Here is a 21349-nt window from a genome sequence, read left to right on the forward strand (position 1 = left end):
ATTGCTGTTTAGCATATGCTTGATCTACTTATACATATGATTTTTCTAATACTACTTACATTCCAGTAGATATCTCAAAACTCAAACCCACAGATTATGACATATTTTTCTTAACAGTTCCACCTCATAATTTTCCCACTTTTAAAACTTCAGGGCTTAGTGTCATCTAAGATGTAAGTTAAGTCACATAAAATCTCTCCTCAAAAGCCACATATACTTCCCTGTCTATTTCAGGGTAGAATTTTTAAAACTTGCTTTTATTTAACTTGATAACTTTTCTCTTAATAGCTCACGAGTCTTAATTTCTATAGAAGATGCTTCAGTGCAGAAAAGATTTATTTTGCAGTGTACATGTATATCTTGAAATAGTTAATCAATTAGATGCTTTGTCCTGGGCAGGACACCCCTGGTCTCAAAACCTCACAGTTTTATCTACCCTTGTCACATAAAGTCATCCACTTCAAATACATTATGTACTTAGACCATCCATCTATGAAATGTTTTATTATTTAACCATTATCTACCTAAATTAGTAAAAATTCATGAGTAATGAATACTTCCATTCCAAAAGACATAATCTGAATTTTTTAGTATATTTTTCGCTATAATTAAATCAATTATAGGCTATATGTAATCTTGCATAAGTTTATGTATCTATTTAAACAGAGAGATTTGCATTATGTAGGAACTCTAAAAGATTTCATTACAACATCTCAGACTTAGATTAAAAACTTCACCCAAGAGAAATTTAGTACATATCCTTAAGATATTATGTTTTCGGCAACCAACAGATTGGGAAAATATCTTTACCAATCCTACAACAGATAGAGGCCTTATATCCAAAATATACAAAGAACTCAAGAAGTTAGACCGCAGGGAAACAAATAACCCTATTAAGAAATGGGGTTCAGAGCTAAACAAAGAATTCACAGTTGAGGAATGCCGAATGGCTGAGAAACACCTAAAGAAATGTTCAACATCTTTAGTCATAAGGGAAATGCAAATCAAAACAACCCTGAGATTTCACCTCACACCAGTGAGAATGGCTAAGATCAAAAACTCAGGTGACAGCAGATGCTGGCGAGGATGTGGAGAAAGAGGAAGACTCCTCCATTGTTGGTGGGATTGCAGACTGGTACAACCATTCTGGAAATCAGTCTGGAGGATCCTCAGAAAATTGGACATTGAACTGCCTGAGGATCCAGCTATACCTCTCTTGGACATATACCCAAAAGATGCCCCAACATATAAAAAAGACACGTGCTCCACTATGTTCATTGCAGCCTTATTTATAATAGCCAGAAGCTGGAAAGAACCCAGATGCCCTTCAACAGAGGAATGGATACAGAAAATGTGGTACATCTACACAATGGCATATTACTCACCTATCAAAAACAACGACTTTATGAAATTCGTAGGCAAATGGTTGGAACTGGAAAACATCATCCTGAGTGAGCTAACCCAATCACAGAAAGACATACATGGTATGCACTCACTGATAAGTGGCTATTAGCCCAAATGCTTGAATTACCCTAGATGCCTAGAACAAATGAAACTCAAGACGGATGATCAAAATGTGAATGCTTCACTCCTTCTTTAAAAGGGGAACAAGACTACCCTTGGCAGGGAAGAGAGAGGCAAAGATTAAAACAGACACAGAAGGAACACCCATTCAGAGCCTGCCCCACATGTGGCCCATACATATACAGCCACCCAATTAGACAAGATGGATGAAGCAAAGAAGTGCAGACCGACAGGAGCCGGATGTAGATCGCTCCTGAGAGACACAGCCAGAATACAGCAAATACAGAGGCGAATGCCAGCAGCAAACCACTGAACTGAGAATAGCACCCCCGTTGAAGGAATCAGAGAAAGAACTGGAAGAGCTTGAAGGGGCTCGAGACCCCATATGTACAACAATGCCAAGCAACCAGAGCTTCCAGGGACTAAGCCACTACCTAAAGACTATACATGGACTGACCCTGGACTCTGACCTCATAGGTAGCAATGAATATCCTAGTAAGAGCACCAGTGGAAGGGGAAGCCCTGGGTCCTGCTAAGACTGAACCCCCAGTGAACTAGACTGGTGGGGGGAGGGCGGCAATGGGGGGAGGGGAACACCCATAAGGAAGGGGAGGGGGGAGGGGGATGTTTGCCCGGATACCGGGAATGGGAATAACACTCGAAATGTATATAAGAAATACTCAAGTTAATAAAAAAAATAAATAAATTGTAAAAAAAAAGATATTATGTTTTCACTTAACTTTTTAAGCTGACTGGGAGCCTTCTCCTATATACGAGATATTATCTGAAAGTAATAAAGTTGGGTTTAATGTATCCCTAAAAACTTAAATTGTCATTTCTTCAACTGTCAGAACATTTTTATTTAATACAACTTTGACTCGGGTAACCCAAATATTTAAAACTTCTTTTTTTTTTCTAGAACACATTTCAATATTGTTAGATTTCTTCACACAGGAACTTTCAGAAGCCACAGACTAGTCTGACATTGTTATAGACATTTCTCTGAGGAACTTAACAAACAAAGAAGAGAAATATCAATGTACTTCACAATCAGGACTGAATATGTCATTTTATATATGCTCTCACCATAATAAAAATTTCACCCTTGGTTATACAGAATTCAAGAGAAGGAAAGAATAGAATTTTGTGGATGTAAGGAATGTTTTATTTCACACAAAAATAGTTCAAAAATATATCACATGACCACAAGAAATGTCTTAATAGTTATAGAGTATATATTGCTCTTGCTGAGGATCTGAATGCAGTACCCATCATCCATGCCATGTAGCTTGCATCTGCCTGTAACTCCAGAAGATATGGAGATGTCCTCATATTTCTCTGTCAGCCTGTGTGGTGGTTTGAATATGACTAGCCTATTAGGTGTAGCCTTGTTGGAGGAAGTGTGTCACTGTGAGTGTGGGCTTAGAGACCTTTTTTCTAGCCATGTGGAAACCAGTCTTCTCCTGTTTGCCTTCTGAACTACTAGAAGTAGAATGATCAGCTCCTCCAATGCCATGCTTCCTTAGATGTTGTGATGCTTCTTGGCTTGATGATAATGGACTGAAACTCTGAACCTGAAATCTAGCCACAATTAAATGTTATGCTTTATAAGAGTTGCCTTGATCATGATACCTCTTCCTAGCAATGTAAACCCTAACTAATACAGTCTGTATACACAGGAACATAACTATATATAGATACATAGATATATACACAGAGACATGAATGTGCACATGCATACATGGACTTGTGCACACATGTGCAAATATGCATGAATGGGCACATTCACCCACCCACCCCCCCACACACACACAAAGAGAGAGAGAGAGTCAAATAAAAATAAAGCCTTTTTCCTATATTTTTCTTTTTTAAAGTTTTCTTATACTTTTTTTCTCATATTATTTACCATCTTCTGACTCCTTCAAGATTTCCCATCCTACCCACTCAACTTTATTTTCTTTCTCTTTGCCTACCCTTGCGACTGTTCTGTACTTTTTTCTTAGTGCCGATACAAAAAAGCATGAGCATCAAGCCTACCCTGGTTTATTAACACTATACCAAGTTTTTCTACATTATAGTAAATGGATTTTCTTTCTAATGGGAGCTAACCATTGTAAATGACTCCTTGTCTAGAGACCGGTATTCATGTTCACTTCCTCTTACCCATGCTGATATTTTGTCTAGCTTATATGTATACAGATCTTATGCATGTTCTCACAATCTCAGTGAGTTCATGCATATGCACAGTTGTGTGTTGAAAATACTGGGTTCTTGGAGTCATCCAACACCTCTTGTTCTTAAGAATCGTTCTACCTTCTTATAGATAGATATACATTATTGAGCCTTTACAGGTTGGGTATTAAAAATACATCACATTTATGTCTAAGTACTCCAATGTAACTCTGTGTGCATATTATATAGTGTGAATCTCTGTGATAATTATCATCTTTTATAGGAAGAAATTTCTCTGATGGTGGTTGAAAATTTGTATAATATAGGAATCTGTAATTAGAAGTCATTTTGTTGCTTTCATTGTTTATAATACTGGTAAAATTTTCAGTAGAGCCTGTGACATATCAAGTCTCATGTTTTGGCCATTATTAACAGCGTTAAATATGGCTTTTAGCTCATAGCAATTTACAAATTCAAAATGTGATCTCATAACATTATGCCAATATTGAACCAGTGAGAATCTTTTCCAGTCAGGTCACTATTGTAGCTCACAAATGTTGGTCCTGGATGAGAATGGTGAACACTAATCAATAGGAGGGTGAAGCTTACAGCTTTATGCCAGATCAATTTTTCTATATTGCACTCCATAAAATATACAGTGTCTTCAAAAAATAGCCTGTAAGCATGTGGGGGCATAGACTATGGAATTCCTTTTGCCAAACCAACAAAACAAAACAAAATAAAACAAAACAAAACAAAAGATAAACAAAAATGAAAACAAAAATCCAAAACAAAAAACATGCAACTCATTCCTAATATTAGGGTTTTATTTCTAGTATATACAATCTACAATAACATTTTACCTCCTAATAAATGCTAATTCTATTTAAAATCCTATATTTGAAATGTAAATAATTAAGATATCCAGTAAAAATATTGAAAATACAATACTTTAAGAATTCTTTCAAGGGAATCTCGCGCTCCCTGCCTCCAGCTCACTGATCCCAAACCCTGTGGGAAAGAGAGCTCACTGCTGAGACAGGTGGGCACTCCTGAGTCTGCAGAGCAGAAGAGACCACCAACACAGCCCACCCCTGCCCACATCCCTGGCCAAAGAAGAAACTGTATACGGCCTCTGGGTTCCCATGGATAAGGGCACTGGAGCAGGAAATCCACTGTGTCTGAGACACCACCGGAACCTGAAGAGACCGACCAGATAAACAGTTCTCTGCACCCAAATCCCGTGGGAGGGAGAGCTAAACCTTCAGAGAGGCAGACATGCCTGGGAAACCAGAAGAGTCTACACTTGGCCCACATCTCTGACTCCAGAGGAAAACACAAAATGCCATCTGGAACCCTGGTGCACGGAAGCTCCCGGAAAGGGCGGCACAGAACTTCCTGGTTGGTGTCACCGCCGAGAGCTCATAAGCAACACCCCATGAGCAAACTTGAGTCTTGGGACCACAGGTAAGACCAACATTTCTGCTGGAAGCAACCTGCCTGGTGAACTCAAGACACAGGCCCACAGGAACAGCTGAAGACCTGTAGATAGGAAAAACTACACGCCGGAAAGCAGAACACTCTGTCCACATAACTGGCTGAAAGAAAACAGGAAAACAGGTCTACAGCACTCCTGAAACACAGGCTTATAGGACAGTCTAGCCAATGTCAGAAATAGAAGAACAAAGTAACACTAGAGATAATCTGATGGCGAGAGGCAAGCGCAGGAACCCAAGCAAAAGAAAGCAAGATTACATGGCATCATCGGAGCCCAATTCTCCCACCAAAGCAAACACAGACTATCCAAACACACCAGAAAAGCAAGATCTAGTTTCAAAATCACATTTGATCATGATGCTGGAGGACTTCAAGAAAGATGTGAAGAACTCCCTTAGAGGACAAGGAGAAGCCTACAGAGAGGAATCACAAAAATCCCTAAAAGAATTCCAGGAAAGCATAAATAAACAAGAAGAAGCCCATAGAGAGGAGTCACAAAAATCCCTGAAAGAATTCCAGGAAAACACAATCAAACAGTTGAAGGTATTAAAAATGGAAATAGAAGCAATCAAGAAAGAACACATGGAAACAACCCTGGATATAGAAAACCAAAAGAAGAGACAGGGAGCTGTAGATACGATCTTCACCAACAGAATACAAGAGACGGAAGAGAGAAACTCGGGAGCAGAAGATTCCATAGAAATCATCGACTCAACTGTCAAAGATAATGTAAAGCGGAAAAAGCTACTGGTCCAAAACATACAGGAAATCCAGGACTCAATGAGAAGATCAAACTAAGGATAATAGGTATAGAAGAGAGTGAAGACTCTCAGCTCAAAGGACCAGTAAATAATCTTCAACAAAATTAGAGAAGAAAACTTCCCTAACCTAAAGAAAGAGATACCCATAAGCATACAAGAAGCCTACAGAACTCCATATAGATTGGACAAGAAAAGAAACTCCTCCAGTCACATAATTGTCAAAACACCAAACATACAAAATAAAGAAAGAATATTAAAAGCAGTAAGGGAAAAAGGTCAAGTAACATATAAAGGGAGACCTATCAGAATCACACCAGACTTTTCGCCAGAAACTATGAATGCCAGAAGATCCTGGACAGATATCATACAGACCCTAAGAGAACACAAATGCCAGCCCAGGTTACTGTATCCTGCAAACTCTCAATTAACATAGATGGAGAAACCAAGATATTCCATGGCAAAACCAAATTTACCCTATATCTTTCTCCAAATCCAGCACTACAAAGGATAATAAATGGTAAGGTCCAACAAAGGAGGAAAGCTATAACCTAGAAGAAGCAAGAAACTAATCATCTTGGCAACAAAACAAAGAAAAGCACACAAACATAACTTCATATCCAAATATGAATATAACAGGAAGCAATAATCACTATTCCTTAATATCTCTCAACATCAATGGCCTCAACTCCCCAATGAAAAGACATAGATTAACAAACTGGATACGCAAAGGGACCCTGCATTCTGCTTCCTACAGAAAACACACCTCAGAGACAAAGACAGACACTACCTCAGAGTGAAAGGCTGGAAAACAACTTTCCAAGCAAATGGTCGGAAGAAGCAAGCTGAAGTAGCCATTGTAATATCAAATAAAATCAATTTTCAAATAAAAGTCATCAAAAAAGATAAGGAAGGACACTTCATATTCATCAAAGGAAAAATCCACCAAGATGAACTCTCAATCCTAAATATCTATGCCCCAAATACAAGGGCACCTACATACATAAAAGAAAACTTACTAAAGCTCAAAACACACATTGCACCTCACACAATAATAGTAGGAGATTTCAACACCCCACTCTCATCAATGGACAGATCATGGAAACAGAAATTAAACAGAGACGTAGACAGACTAAGAGAAGTCATTAACCAAATGGACTTAACAGATATTTATAGAACATTCTATCCTAAAGCAAAAGGATATACTTTCTTCTCAGCTCCTCATGGTACTTTATCCAAAAGTGACCATATAATTGGTCAAAAAAAAAAAACGGGCCTCAACAGGAACAGGATGATAGAAATAATCCCATGTGTGCTATCAGACCACCACGACCGAAAACTGGTTTTCAATAACAATAAGGGAAGAACACCCACATATATGTTGAAGTTGGACAAATGCTCTACTTAATGATAATCTGGTCAAGGAAGAAATAAAAAAAGAAATTAAAGACTTCTTAGAATTTAATGAAAATGAAGGTACAACATACTCAAACTTATGGGACACAATGAAAGCTGTGCTAAGAGGAAAACTCGTAGCTCTGAGTGCCTGCAGAAAGAAACAGGAGAGTGCATATGTCAGCAGCTCGACAGCACACCTGAAGGCTCTAGAATAAAAAGAAGCAAATACACCCAGGTGGAGTAGAAGACAGGAAATAATCAAACTCAGAGCTGAAATCAACCAAGTAGAAACAAATAGGACCATAGAAAGAATCAACAAAACCAAAAGTTGGTTCTTTGAGAAAATCAACAAGATAGATAAATCCTTAGCCAGACTAATGAGAGGACCCAGAGAGTGTGTACAAATTAACAAAATCAGAAATGAAAAGGGAGACATAACTACAGATTCAGAGGAAATTCAAAAAATCATCAGATCTTACTATAAAAGACTATATTCAACAAAACTTGAAAATCTGAAGGAAATGGACAATTTCCTAGACAGATTCCAGGTACCGAAGTTAAATCAGGAACAGGTAAACCTTTTAAACAACCCCATAACTCCTAAGGAAATAGAAGCAGTCATTAAAGGTCTCCCAACCAAAAAGAGCCCAGGTCCGGACGGGTTTAGTGCAGAATTCTATCAGACCTTAATAGAAGACCTCATACCAATAATATCCAAACTATTCCATAAAATTGAAACAGATGGAGCACTACCGAATTCCTTCTATGAAGCCACAATTTCTCTTATACCTATACCACACAAAGACCCAACAAAGAAAGAGAACTTCAGACCAATTTCCCTTATGAATATCGACGCAAAAATACTCAATAAAATTCTGGCAAACCGAATCCAAGAGCACATCAAAACAATCATCCACCATGATCAAGTAGGCTTCATCCCAGGCATGCAGGGAAGGTTTAATATACGGAAAACCATCTACATGATCCATTATATAAACAAACTGAAAGAACAAAACCACATGATCATTTCAATAGACGCTGAGAAAGCATTTGGCAAAATTCAACACCCCTTCATCATAAAAGTCCTGGAAAGAATAGGAATTCAAGGCCCATACCTAAACATAGTAAAAGCCATATACAGCAAACAAGTTGCTAACATTAAACTAAATGGAGGGAACCTTGAAGCAATCTCACTAAAATCAGGGGCTAGACAATGCTACCCACTCTCTCCCTACTTATTCAATATAGTCCTTGAAGTTTTAGACAGAGCAATCAGACAACAAAAGGAAATCAAGGGGATACAGATGGGTAAAGAAAAAGTCAAAATATCACTATTTGCAGATGATATGATAGTATATTTAAGTGATCCCTAAAGTTCCACCCGAGAATTACTAAAGCTGATAAAAAACTTCAGCAAAGTGGCTAGGTATAAAATTAACTCCAATACATCAGTAGCCTTCCTCTACACATAAGAGAAACAAGCCGAGAAAGAAATTAGTGAAACAACACCCTTCATAAGAGACCCAAACAATATAAAGTACCTTGCTGTGACTTCAACCAAGCAAGTAAAAGATCTATACAATAAGAACTTCAAGCCTCTGAAGAAAGAAATTGAAGAAGACCTCAGAAGATGGAAAGATCTCCCATGCTCATGGATTGGCAGGATTAATATAGTAAAAATGGGCATTTTACCAAAAGCAATCTACAGATTCAATGAAATCCCCATCAAAATACCAATCCAATTCTTCAAAGAGTTAGACAGAACAATTTGCAAATTCATCTGAATAACAAAAAAAAAAAAAACCAGGATAGCTAAAACTATTCTTAACAATAAAAGGATTTCAAGGGGAATCCCTATCCCTGGACTCAAGCAATATTACAGAGCAATAGTGATGAAAACTGCATGGTATTGGTATAGAGACAGACAGATAGACCAATGGAACAGAATTGAAGACCCAGAAATGAAACCACACACCTATGGGCACCTGATTTTTGACATTGAGCCAAAACCATTCAATGGAAAAATGATAGCATTTTCAGCAATTGGTGCTTGTTGAACTGGAGGTCAACATGTAGAAGAATGCAAATTGATCCATGCTTATCACCCTGTACAAAGCTTAAGTCCAAGTGGATCAAGGACCTCCACATCAAACCATATACACTCAAACTAATAGAAGAAAAAATAGGGCAGCATCTGCAACACATGGGCACTGGAAAAAATTTCCTGAACAAAACATCAATGGCTTATGCTCTAAGATCAAGAATCGACAAATGGAATCTCATAAAACTGCAAAGCTTCTGTAAGGCCAAGGACACTGTGGTTAGGACAAAACGGCAACCAACAGATTGGGAAAAGATCTTTACCAATCCTACAACAGATAGAGGGCTTATATCCAAAATATACAAAGAACTCAAGAAGTTAGACTGCAGGGAGACAAATAACCTTATTAAAAATGGGGTTCAGAACTAAACAAAGAAGTCACAGCTGAGGAATGCCGAATGACTGAGAAACACCTAAAGAAATGTTGAACATCTTTAGTCATAAGGGAAATGCAAATCAAAACAACCGTGAGATTTCACCTCACACCAGTGATAATGGCTAAGATCAAAATCTCAGGTGACAACAAATGCTGGCAAGGATGTGGAGAAAGAGGAATACTCCTCCATTGTTGGTGGGATTGCAGACTGGTACAACCATTCTGGAAATCAGTCTGGAGGATCCTCAGAAAATTGGACATGAACTACCTGAGGATCCAGCTATACCGCTCTTGGGCATATACCCAAAAGATGCCTCAACATATAAAAAAGACACGTGTTCCACTATGTTCATAGCAACCTTATTTATAATAGCCAGAAGCTGGAAAGAACCCAGATGCCCTTCAACAGAGGAATGGATACAGAAAATGTGGTACATCTACACAATGGCATATTACTCAGCTATCAAAAACAATGACTTTATGAAATTCATATGCAAATGGTTGGAACTGGAAAATATCATCATGAGTGAGGTAACCCAATCACAGAAAAACACACATGGTATGCACTCATTGATAAGTGGCTATTAGCTCAAATGCTTGAATTACCCTAGATGCATAGAACACATGAAACTCAAGACAGATGATCAAAATGTGAATGTTTCACTCCTTCTTCAAAAGGGGGAAGAAGAATACCCTTTGCAGGGAATAGAGAGGCAAAGATTAAAACAGAGACAGAAGGAACACCCATTCAGAGCCTGCCCCACATGTGGACCATACATATACAGCCACCCAATTAGACAAGATGGATGAAGCAAAGAAGTGCAGGCCGACAGGAAGCGGATGTAGATCTCTCCTGAGAGACACAGCCAGAATACAGCAAATACAGAGGCGAATGCCAGCAGCAAATCACTGAACTGAGAATAGGACCCCCGTTGAAGGAATCAGAGAAAGAACTGGAAGAGCTTGAAGGGGCTCGAGATCCCTTATGAACGACAACGCCAAGCAATTAGATCTTCCAGGGACTAAGCCACTACCTAAACACTGTACATGGACTGACCCTGGACTCTGACCTCATAGGTAGCAATGAATATCCGAGTAAGATCACCAGTGGAAGGGGAAGCCCTTGGTCCTATTAAGACTGAACCCCCAGTGAACTAGATTGTTGGGGGCAGGGCAGCAATGGGGGGAGGTTGGGGAGGGGAACACCCATAAAGAAGGGGAGTGGGAGCGATTAGGGGGATGTTTGCCCGGAAACTGGGAAAGGGAATAACATTTGAAATGTAAATAAGAAATACTGAAGTTAATAAAAAAAAAAAGGATTCTATCAAGGAATATGAGAAATGTTCAAAGCCCAAATCTCTTCATAGTACTGGAGACATTTCTCTACATATAACCTGTGAAATGGAAAAATAAGTAATTATCATAATTCAATACAAGTCCAATTCCTGAAAAATAGAATAATATAAAATCTTCCAGTTAAAATAGAAGTTTTGAGAAATTGGCCAATATTTTTTCCTATCTTCTTTTTAGAACTCTGCATCCTGAAACAGAGATACTTCCTCTGTTATGAACATTGCTTCATTATCCATAATAGCCAGACGTTGGAAATAGTTTAGATATCCACCAACAAATGAATTTAAAATAAAAATGTGGTACATGTATGCCATGGGATATTATTCAGCAGTTAAGAAATGTAAAATCGTTAACTGTACAGGGTAGAGTTAGAAACGTTCAACCTGAGGGTGGTAACTCAATCACAGAAATACCAAAATTTCATTTTCTTTAATATGTGAATGTTGGTCTTGGTTCTTTAAATATCTGTAGTTTATTTAGAATCTCAACCGATATTGGATAGTAAATAACCAAGTGTAAGGATGGATCTTCCAATGAAGGAAGATATAGAATTTAGTGTTTTAAAAGAATAAGGAGCAAGGAAGTATAGGAGGATTAAAGGGAATGTGGGATGGGAAAGAAGCATAGAGAGGGAAGATGGGTATGACAACTAACAATAAATGCCTTTTTTTTTTTGGTTCTTTTTTTCGGAGCTGGGGACCGAACCCAGGGCCTTGCGCTTCCTAGGCAAGCGCTCTACCACTGAGCTAAATCCCCAACCCCTAATAAATGCCTTTTGAAAAAACATATGAATGCTTACTATTGTAGAATCTGCCTAAAATATAAACACATATAAAAGTAATATAAGTGGAGACACACCATATTGTGGAAGACACTTCCCATAGTAAACCATCAATCAACCCGCCCCTCCTCTGCCATCAAAACTCCAACTACCAGCAATAAGTTGCATATTTTGAGTCATTAACCAAAGATACCACCAAAACTGTAGACTCTCCTTGACAGCATGAATGTGACCCTATTACTGAAGATACCATATACTTTCATTATCAAACATGAAGAAATCAGGCTGGTATAAAGCTAGAATCTTCACTTCTACTGACTAGTATTTAAAAAAAAAAGGGACAGTTGCTGTCAGAGGAGCAGAGTAATCATCAGTATAATACAACAATGACTGTGTGATATATAATGGCCTGTCTGTATGATAGTCCCATTTAAGCAACAGTAGTATGAATATTAGGGAAATAACCTACCACTTTTTGACTGGTTTAATAGCAACTCCATTAAGATGGAACACATGCCTTATATTCTTAATGATAAGAATAATTTGAGATTAGAGAGGTCATGGGCCCCCAAAAAATCAAGTGCTATTATTCTGCTAAATAAACATAACCAGTAGATATGAATGTGAAATGAACAATTCAGTTTCTGTGGAATATAGCTTATACAGACTAAATCTAGTCTATAATTTCTTTTGTGTAATAATACATAAATTAATATATAGAAGAAAATAGATTGTATTGTCCTTCTTAATGTGAGAAATCATTATTCAATTCATTGAATATCTATGCTTCATATGATTATGTGTTTCAATACTTGGTTCTCAGCTGGTGACACCCTTTAAGAGATTCTGACAATTATATATGATAATATATGTCTGGAGAAACTAAGTCAGTGATAGTGAGTTATGAGTGTCATAGGCCAGGCCTTTCTCTCACTTTCAGGATTTGTATGTATATAGTGCTATGGAGCTGTCTATCAGCATTTCTTCTCTCCCAGGAAGTAATACATGGCCTAAATCAGTGAGGCAAAATAATTCCTTACTCTCTTAACTTCTTAGAATTAGGTCAGAGTGACAAGAAAGTCAGGAAGGTAACTAATAGAGAATATGGTAACAAAAACTTGGAATACATTTATTAATTTTACCATGATATTTGGGGATTTATTCAGGTAGTTTGAGAGAAACTATTGAAGATTTTGGAACTTCGGACAAGAGCATCACAAGAGTACTATATGAAGGCAGTGATACATTACATTAGTAGCTCAGAAGTCTAAATTCCTTATGGGAATGTAGATGGTAAAAACATTCTTTGTGAGATTGCAAGGAATATCCATATCACTCATAGTTTCAGGCATATGCACACTTGGATCTAAGTTGCTATAACTCTTTGGGGATTTATAAGATACCTAGTCTTCCTGGAGGAAGTATGCAAGTTGAGGCAGGCTTTGAGAGTTTCAGATGTCACCTGACTTTCAATTTTCCCACTATGCTTCAAGTTTATTGATCAAGATTGCTCTGACCTTCTTGCATTTCATGTCTTGCCTCTTGCTTGCTTTCTCTGCCACATAATTATAGAAGCTAAACCTCTGGAACCACAATTGAAGGTAAACACTTTTCCCTAGAGGTTGCCTTGGTCCTGGAATTTTATAAGAAAAACACATAAGTAACTAGTACCAGAAGGCAAGTATGTTGTTATGAAGAAATAAACCACAATGTTTTTGGAGGAATATGCAAGATATGAAACGCAAAAAAAAAGAAAGAAAGAAAGAAAAGAAACAGCTCAATCCTAATATGGGCTTGGAAGATAGTAGTGTTGAGAAAACTGGGAACTATGAAGCCCTATCCCTTTACAGGGGAACAATATTAGCAACTAGACTAGGGGTTATTCTAGTTATAGTTTAGCACAGAATCTGGCTGTCTTCTATTGTCATGGGGATTTGTCTGAGACTAAATTTAAAAGCAATCTACTGTTTTCAATGAAAGTGACCCTTTTGTTTCTTTTCTTATTCTTATTTTTGTGATGATTGTCTAGGCTAATGTTGCAAGTTCATACTTGAAGACAGATGTCTGGCTATCACATGATGTTCCAATGCCCCAGAATCATTCCAGAAAAGATTGTGGATTCCCTTGTAAGTGATATGACCCTATAAAACTATGAGCGTCTTCGGTCTTAAAGTCCCTGCTTCTTGTTGTTGCTCTTGTTGGATATTTTATTTATTTACATTTCAAATGACTCCTTTTTCCATTTGCCACCCACAAGATCCCTATCCCATTCCCCATCCCCCTTCTTCTATGAGGGTGTTTCCATATACACCCACACACTCATATCTCATGACCCTGGCATTCCCCTAAACTGGGGCATCTGGCCTTCACAAGACCAAGGGCCTCCCCTCCCATTGATGCCAGATAAGGCCATCCTCTGCTATATATATGGCTAGAGTTAAGGGTCACTCTGTGTGTTCTCTTTGGTGGTTTAGTTCCTGTGAGTTCTGGGTGGTCTGATTGGTTGATATTGTTGTTTTTACTATATGGTTACAAACCCCTTCAGGTCTTTCTGTCATTTCCCAACTCCTCCACTGTAATCCTCATGCTCAGTTCAATGGTTAGCTGCAAACATTCTCATCTGTATCAGTAGGGCTCTAGCAGAGCCTCTCAGGAGAGAGCTGTATCAGGCTTCTGTCAGCCTGCACTTCTTAGCATCCATAGTAGTGGCTGGGTTTACTGTCTATATATGTAATGGATACTCAGGTGGGGCAGTCTCTGGATGATTTTTCCTTCAGTTTCTGCTCTACACTTTGTCCTTGTATTACCTTTAGACAGGAGCAATTCTGGGCTAAACTTTGGAGAGGAGTGAGTGTTCCCGTTCCCCAGTTGGGGACCTATGCCAAACCTCTGGATATTTTTTTGCAGGTTCTCTCTCCCCTTTGTTGGGCATTTCAGCTAATCTCATCCCTGTAGGGTCCTGGGAGCCTATTGCTTTCCTACCATCTGGGACTTTGTGATGGTTACCACCAGTTCCCCATCCCCTTTTACCACGCACCTCTGTTCAAATTCCAAACCCTCTGTATATCATCCTCATCACCACCCATATCTGATCCCATCCTCCACCACTTACCCCTCACACAAAGCTCTTCCTCCAAAATTCCTGCAACCCTCTACCTCCTGTGGGTAATTTTGTTCTCCCTTCTAAGAAGGTCTGAGGCATCAACACTTTTGTCTTCCATCACCTTGAGCTTCATATGGTCTGTGAATTTTTTCTTGAGTATCCCAAACTTATTGCCTAATATCCATCTATCAGTGAGTACATATCATGTGTGTTCTTTTGTGACTGGGTTACCTCACTCAGGATGATATTTAATAGTTCCAACCATTTGCCTGCAAATTTCATGAATTCATTGTTTTTAATAGCTGAGCAGTATACCATTGTGTAACTGTATCACATTTTCTGTTTCCATTCTTCCATTGAGGGACATCTGGGTTCTTTCCAGATTTTACTTGTTATAAATGAGGCTATTATGAACATAGTGGAACATGTGTGTTTGTTATATGTTGGAGCATCATTGTGTATATGCCCAGGAGTTGTATATCTGGGTTCTCAGGTAGTATTATGTCCAATTTTCTGAGAAACCTCCAAACTGATTCCAGATTGATAGTACCATTGCAATCCCATAAACAATGGAGGAGTGTTCATCATTCTCCATATCTTCACCAGTATCTGCTATCACCTAAGTTTTTTATCTTAGGCATTCTGATTGGTGTGAGGTGGAATCTCAGGATCATTTTGATTTGCATTTCCCTGAAGACTAGGGATGTCAAACTCTTCTTTAGGTATTTCTCCGCCCTTTGATATCCCTTAGTTGAGAACTCTTTGTTTAGCTCTGTATCTCATTTTTAATAGGGTTATTTGGTTGTTCTTTCCCTAATCTGTTGGTTGCCCTTTTGTCCTATTGACAGTGTCCTTTAACTTTCCAAAAGCTTTTCAAATTTATGAGTAACCAAGTGTTGATTGCTAATCTAAGAGCATAAGCCATTTGTGTCCTGTTCTGAAAATTTTCCCCATTGACCATGTGTTTGAGACTCTTCCTTATCTTTCCTCTATTAGTTTCAGTGTATCTGGTTTCATGTGGAGGTCCTTGATTCACTTGGACTTGAGTATTGTACAAGGACCAGTGGTCTGTCTAGAAAATTGTCCATTTCATTCAGATGTTCGATTTTGTTAAGTATAGGCTTTCATAGCCAGATCAATGAATTTTTGGGTTTCTTTAGTTTCTGTTATTATTTCTTCCTTTTCATTTCTGATTTTGTTAATTTGGCTACTCTCTCTGTGCCCTCTGGTTAGTCTGGCTAAGGGTTCATCTATCTTGTTGATTTTTCCAAGAATCAGCTCCTAGTTTTGTTTTTTTGGTTTTTTTTTTTTTTTTTTGCTTCTTTGTATACTTCTCTTTGGTTCTACTTGGTTGATTTCAGTCCTGAACTTGATTATTTCCTGCCATCTACTTCTCTTGAGTGTATTTGCTTATTTTTGTTCTATAGATTTTAGATGTGCTAAAAGCTACACAAGTGGCTAGTGTATATCCTTTCCAGTTTATTTTTGGAGACATTCAGAGCTTTGAGTTTTCCTCTTAGCACTGCTTTCATTGTGTTCCGAAAATTTGGGTATGTGGTGTCTTCATTTTTGTTAAATTCTAAAATGTCCTTCATTTCTTTATTTCTTCCTTGTAATCATTGTGTAGAGGATTTTTCAGCTTCCATGTGCATATGGACTTTCTCTTTGTTGTTGTTATTAAAGACCAGCCTTAGTCCATGGTAATCTGATAGAATGCATGGAATTTTTTCAATCTTCTTGTATCTGTTGAGGCCTATTTAGTGACCAATTATATGGTCAATTATAGAGAAGGTACCATGCTGTGCTGAGAAGAAGTACAGTCTTTTATTTTAGGATGACATGTTCTAAAGATATCTATTAAATCAATTTGATTCATAACTTCTGCTAGCTTCACTGTCTCTCCGTTAGTTTCTGTTTCCACGATCATGTTTCTATTGATGAGATTGTGGTATTGAAATCTACCACTATTGTGTGAGGAACATTGTGTGCTTTGAGCTTTAGCAAAGATTCCTTTATGAATGTGGGTGTCCTTGCATTTGGAGCATAGATGTTCAGAATTGAGCTTTCATCTATGTAGATTTTTCCTAGATTTCATTGTTGTGCATTTCCTGTATGCATCAAAATCCCGAGTCCTGTTTAAGCATCCAGTCTGTTAGTCTGTGTCTTTTTATTAGGGAATTGAGTCATTTGATGTTAAGAGATATTAAGGACCAGAGATTGTTGCTTCCTTTACTTGTTGTTTGAGATCGAATTATGTTTATGTGGCTATCTTCTTTTGGGTTTTGTAAATTTGTTTTTGTCATGGAATATTTTGGTTTCTCCATCTATGGTAATTGAGAGTTTTGGTGGATGTAGGAGCCTGGACTGGCATTTGTGTTATCTTAGAGTCTGTGTGACATCTGTCCAGGATCATCTGGCTTTCATACTGTCTGGTGAGAAGTCTGGTGTAATTCTGATAAGTCTGCCTTTATATGTTACTTGACCTTTTTCCCTTACTGCTTTTAATATTCTTTGTTTTGTGCATTAGGTGTCTTGATTATCATGTGATGAGAAAAACTTCTTTCCTGGTCCCATGCTTTTGGGGTTTTTAGGTTGATTTCTTTATGCAAGAAGGCAGGTACAGGATAGATTGAGGTCTGTCATTGTATGAGAAGGAAGGATGGGTGGGAGATACATTTTAGAAAGGAAAGACAGAGCTGGAGAAGCTGGGAGAACAAAGTTGCAAATCTAAGATTCTTCTCTGGCATAGATACAGGTTGTTATGACCATTTTTAAGGGATGGGTGTGAAAATTTTGTGCTGTCTAAATGGGCAGATTATATCTTATCAATTAGATCAGAGGTTATTGTGTGTTATATTCTTTCATTGGGCAACTTAATTGAGTTAAAGAGAGTATGTGGTGGTGGGATGCAGTAGGCCCATCATGGAATTGAAATTTCTATGAAACTGGCATGGCAGCAACCTGCCTTGGGAACTAGATGGGTAAAGAGATTTCTGTGGGGCTCAGAGAGAAGCAGTCACACTGTGATATGGGATGGAGCTTAGCTAGCTGGTGAGATGCTGGGCTGACAGATGAAAATATCCCTCAGATGCCATGTGGCCCTACTGTGCTGGCACGAGTGTGTGATAAAAGAATCCATTTTTTTTTATTTACCCCAATGGGGGTTCTATTGGCTTTTTGTATATTTTACAGGCATTTCTTTCTGTGGGTTGTGGAAGTATTCTTCTATAATTTTGTTGAAGATATTTACTGACCATTTGAGTTGGGAATCTTCATTCTCTTCTATACATACTGTCCTTGGATTTGGTCCTCTCATTGCGTCCTGGATTTCCTAGAAGTTTTGGGTTAGGAGCTTTTTGCATTTTGCATTTTCTTTGACTGTTGCATCAATGTTTTCTATGATATCTTCTGCACCTGTGATTCACTCTTTTATCTCTTGCATTCTGTTGTTGATGACTCCTGATCTCTTTCCTAGATTTTCTATCTCCAGGATTACCTCCTTTTGTGATTTCTTTATTGTTTCTTCTTCTATTTTTAGATCCTGGATGGTTTTGTTCAATTCCTTTACCTGTTTGGTTGTATTTTTCTGTATTTCTTTAAGGGATTTATGTGTTTCCTCTTTAAGTGCTTCTATCTGTTTACCTGTGTTCTTCTATATTTCTTTAAGGTAGTTATTTATATCTTAAAGTCCTGTATCATCATGACGAGATGTGATTTTAAATCAGAATCTTGCTCTTCAGGTGTGTTTGTGTATCCAGGGTTTGCTCTGGTGGGAAAACTAGGTTTTGCCGATCCCAAGTATCCTTGGTTTCTGTTGCTTTGATTCTTGTGCTTGCCTCTCATGACTCTGGTGTTAACTGGTTTTGATGTCTCTGACTGGAGCTTGTCTCTCCCCTGAGACTGTGAACCAGGAATCTTGGGTGTGTCAGCACTTTTGGGAGACCAGCTCTTTCCTGGTGGGATTTGGGTATGAAGAGCTGAGGTACTGGGTTATCCCCAGGGAACAAAAGGAAATCTGAATGGAAAGAGGCTTTTTTAAGGTAATGAAATATTGAATCTGTGATGTAATTATTATTAATTAATGTTAGGAGGGTCTGCAAAAAATCCTTGTGGAACAGAAAGAAATACAAAATATATAGTTCAATAAGAAATAGGACATCAAACTCTTACAGAGACTTGTGTGAAAAGAAAGGTATTAGCATCATTAACAAAAGGTCTCCTGAATAGCATCTGAGCAAATTCAAGTATCTTCTCAAGGTAAGAAGCCCCCCCCCAGCTTACATGAAATAAAAAGGGTCCATTCCTACCAGTCAGCAAAAGTTAGCAGTATTTTCTATGTCAGTCTGGATTTGGTGACAGGAAGAATGTAAGAGTGCAGGGGCTGTTTATTCTTCCTCTGTGGCTTCAAGAAGCTAATGAGTCCAGGTGACAGGTGGCAATCAAATCCTTAATTTATATCTCTAAGAAGGTAATAGCTAGTGAACACTTACTCTATGCAGCTGCGAAGATGAACCCTTGCAGCGAATGTACAAAGATATCGTTTGGTTATGTAATGACAATGAGATATCTGACAAAGAGAGCTATGTAAAAGGAGTAGAAATCATGCAGTGAAGGACACATAAGTCAAGTCATAAAACTAGTATGGCAGAGTCATCTAAGATCTTAAAAATTCAAGTCCCTAGTACTGAACATGGAAACTTAATTTGGTGTTAGCTTTGATGGTTTTCAATCTTGCCTTGATTTAGTATTTCGCCACAATGTATCTGATTCCTCCCTTTTGTAATTGAAATGTATGTTATTCATCATTTTGTGTTTGAAATATGTAATTTGCATTTTGATTTTTATAAGGGGTTACAGTTAAAAGGTTACTTGGCATATAGACCTTCTGAGTCTTGAGCTTATTGGAACTTCACCTTCCAGGAAGTTCTTCGTGAAGGGTAACTGGAAGATGAATGGGAGGAAGAAGTACCTGAGAGAACTCATCCGCACCCTGAACACAGTCAATGTGCTAGTAGACACTGAGGTGATTTATGCACAACCAAGACCTACATCAACTTTGCTAGGTACTAACTGGATCGCAAAATTGCTGTGGCTGCATAGAACTCCTACAAAGTGGCCAATGCAACCTTGGTTGTGGAAATCAGCTCTGGAATGATTCAAAGACTTAGGAGACACCTGGGTGGTGCTGGGGCACTCGGAAAAACAGCACGTCTTTGGGGAAACAGACGAGTTGATTGGGCAGAAATCACTTGGAGTGATTTCCTGCATTTGAGGAATTTAGGGGAAAGGGAAACTGGCATCACTAAAAATGTTTTCAAGCAAACCAAGGTCATTGCAGATAATGTGAGGGACTGGAACAAGATGGTCCTGGCCTATGAACCTGTATGGGCCATTGGGACTGGCAAGACTGCAACCCCTCAAAAGGCCTGGGAAGTACATGAGAAGCTCCAGGGATGGCTGAAATCCATGTCTCTGATGGGGTGACTCAGTGCACCCTGATCATTTAAAGAGGTTCTGTGACTGGAGCAACCTGCAAATGGCTGGCAAGCTGGCCTGATGTGGATGTCTTCCTCATGGGCGGTACATCTCTCAGTACAATGTCTCACATTGAATTTGTGGACATCATCAATGCCAAACAATAAGCACTGCTCACCCCCCTACCTGCCTGCATAGTCTGGACTAGGTTGCCTAGAAGTTTAGTAACTATTCCCACCAGTAACATGCTTCTGATGACATCATCTACCCCATCTTGTCACCTAATCCATACTGTACCTTCCTGAGCCTTTTATACCTTCCCATATTGGTTGGAACCAGGCCAATCCGGTTACCACTTAAAATGGTTAGAATCAAATATGTCACCAAAGTAGCTCCCTGAGGAAGAGAAAGAATAGAACTGTCTGTCTCTTTGGGCCCTGACAAGGGAAAATACCTTCCATTGGTTTGGGATGGAAACTCATGGCTGGGCCCCAAGATGTAGGCTTCATGTCACTTTGGCCTGTCCCTTAGATGGCCTTGGATCCAGCTTCACTCCCAAGACCTACTGAATTTCAGTATACATTAAGGCCAAGATCCTCTTACTCTAAGAGGCCTGGGATACTTCTCTCCCAGACAGTGCTGAACCCCTTGTATTGTGTTTGTGAACCATCCTACTTGTAAGGGAAATAAACACCTGGACCTTAGAAAAAGATTATTTGGGTCTCAAAGTAATTTTGGCTTTGAAGTTTTATGACTATGTGGATTTATGCAATGACAGCAAATATGTATTACTTTATGTTATGCTCATGAG

General features: G+C 38.5%; 1 pseudogene; it reads left to right on the forward strand.

The window, feature by feature from the left end:
* Positions 1–20705, forward strand: part of Tpi1-ps3 (triosephosphate isomerase 1, pseudogene 3) — a 73565-nt pseudogene extending 52860 nt beyond the window's left edge.
* The last annotated feature ends 644 nt before the right edge of the window (positions 20706–21349 follow it).

Source organism: Rattus norvegicus, chromosome X (assembly GCF_036323735.1).
Source record: "Rattus norvegicus strain BN/NHsdMcwi chromosome X, GRCr8, whole genome shotgun sequence".
Lineage (NCBI taxonomy): Eukaryota > Metazoa > Chordata > Mammalia > Rodentia > Muridae > Rattus > Rattus norvegicus.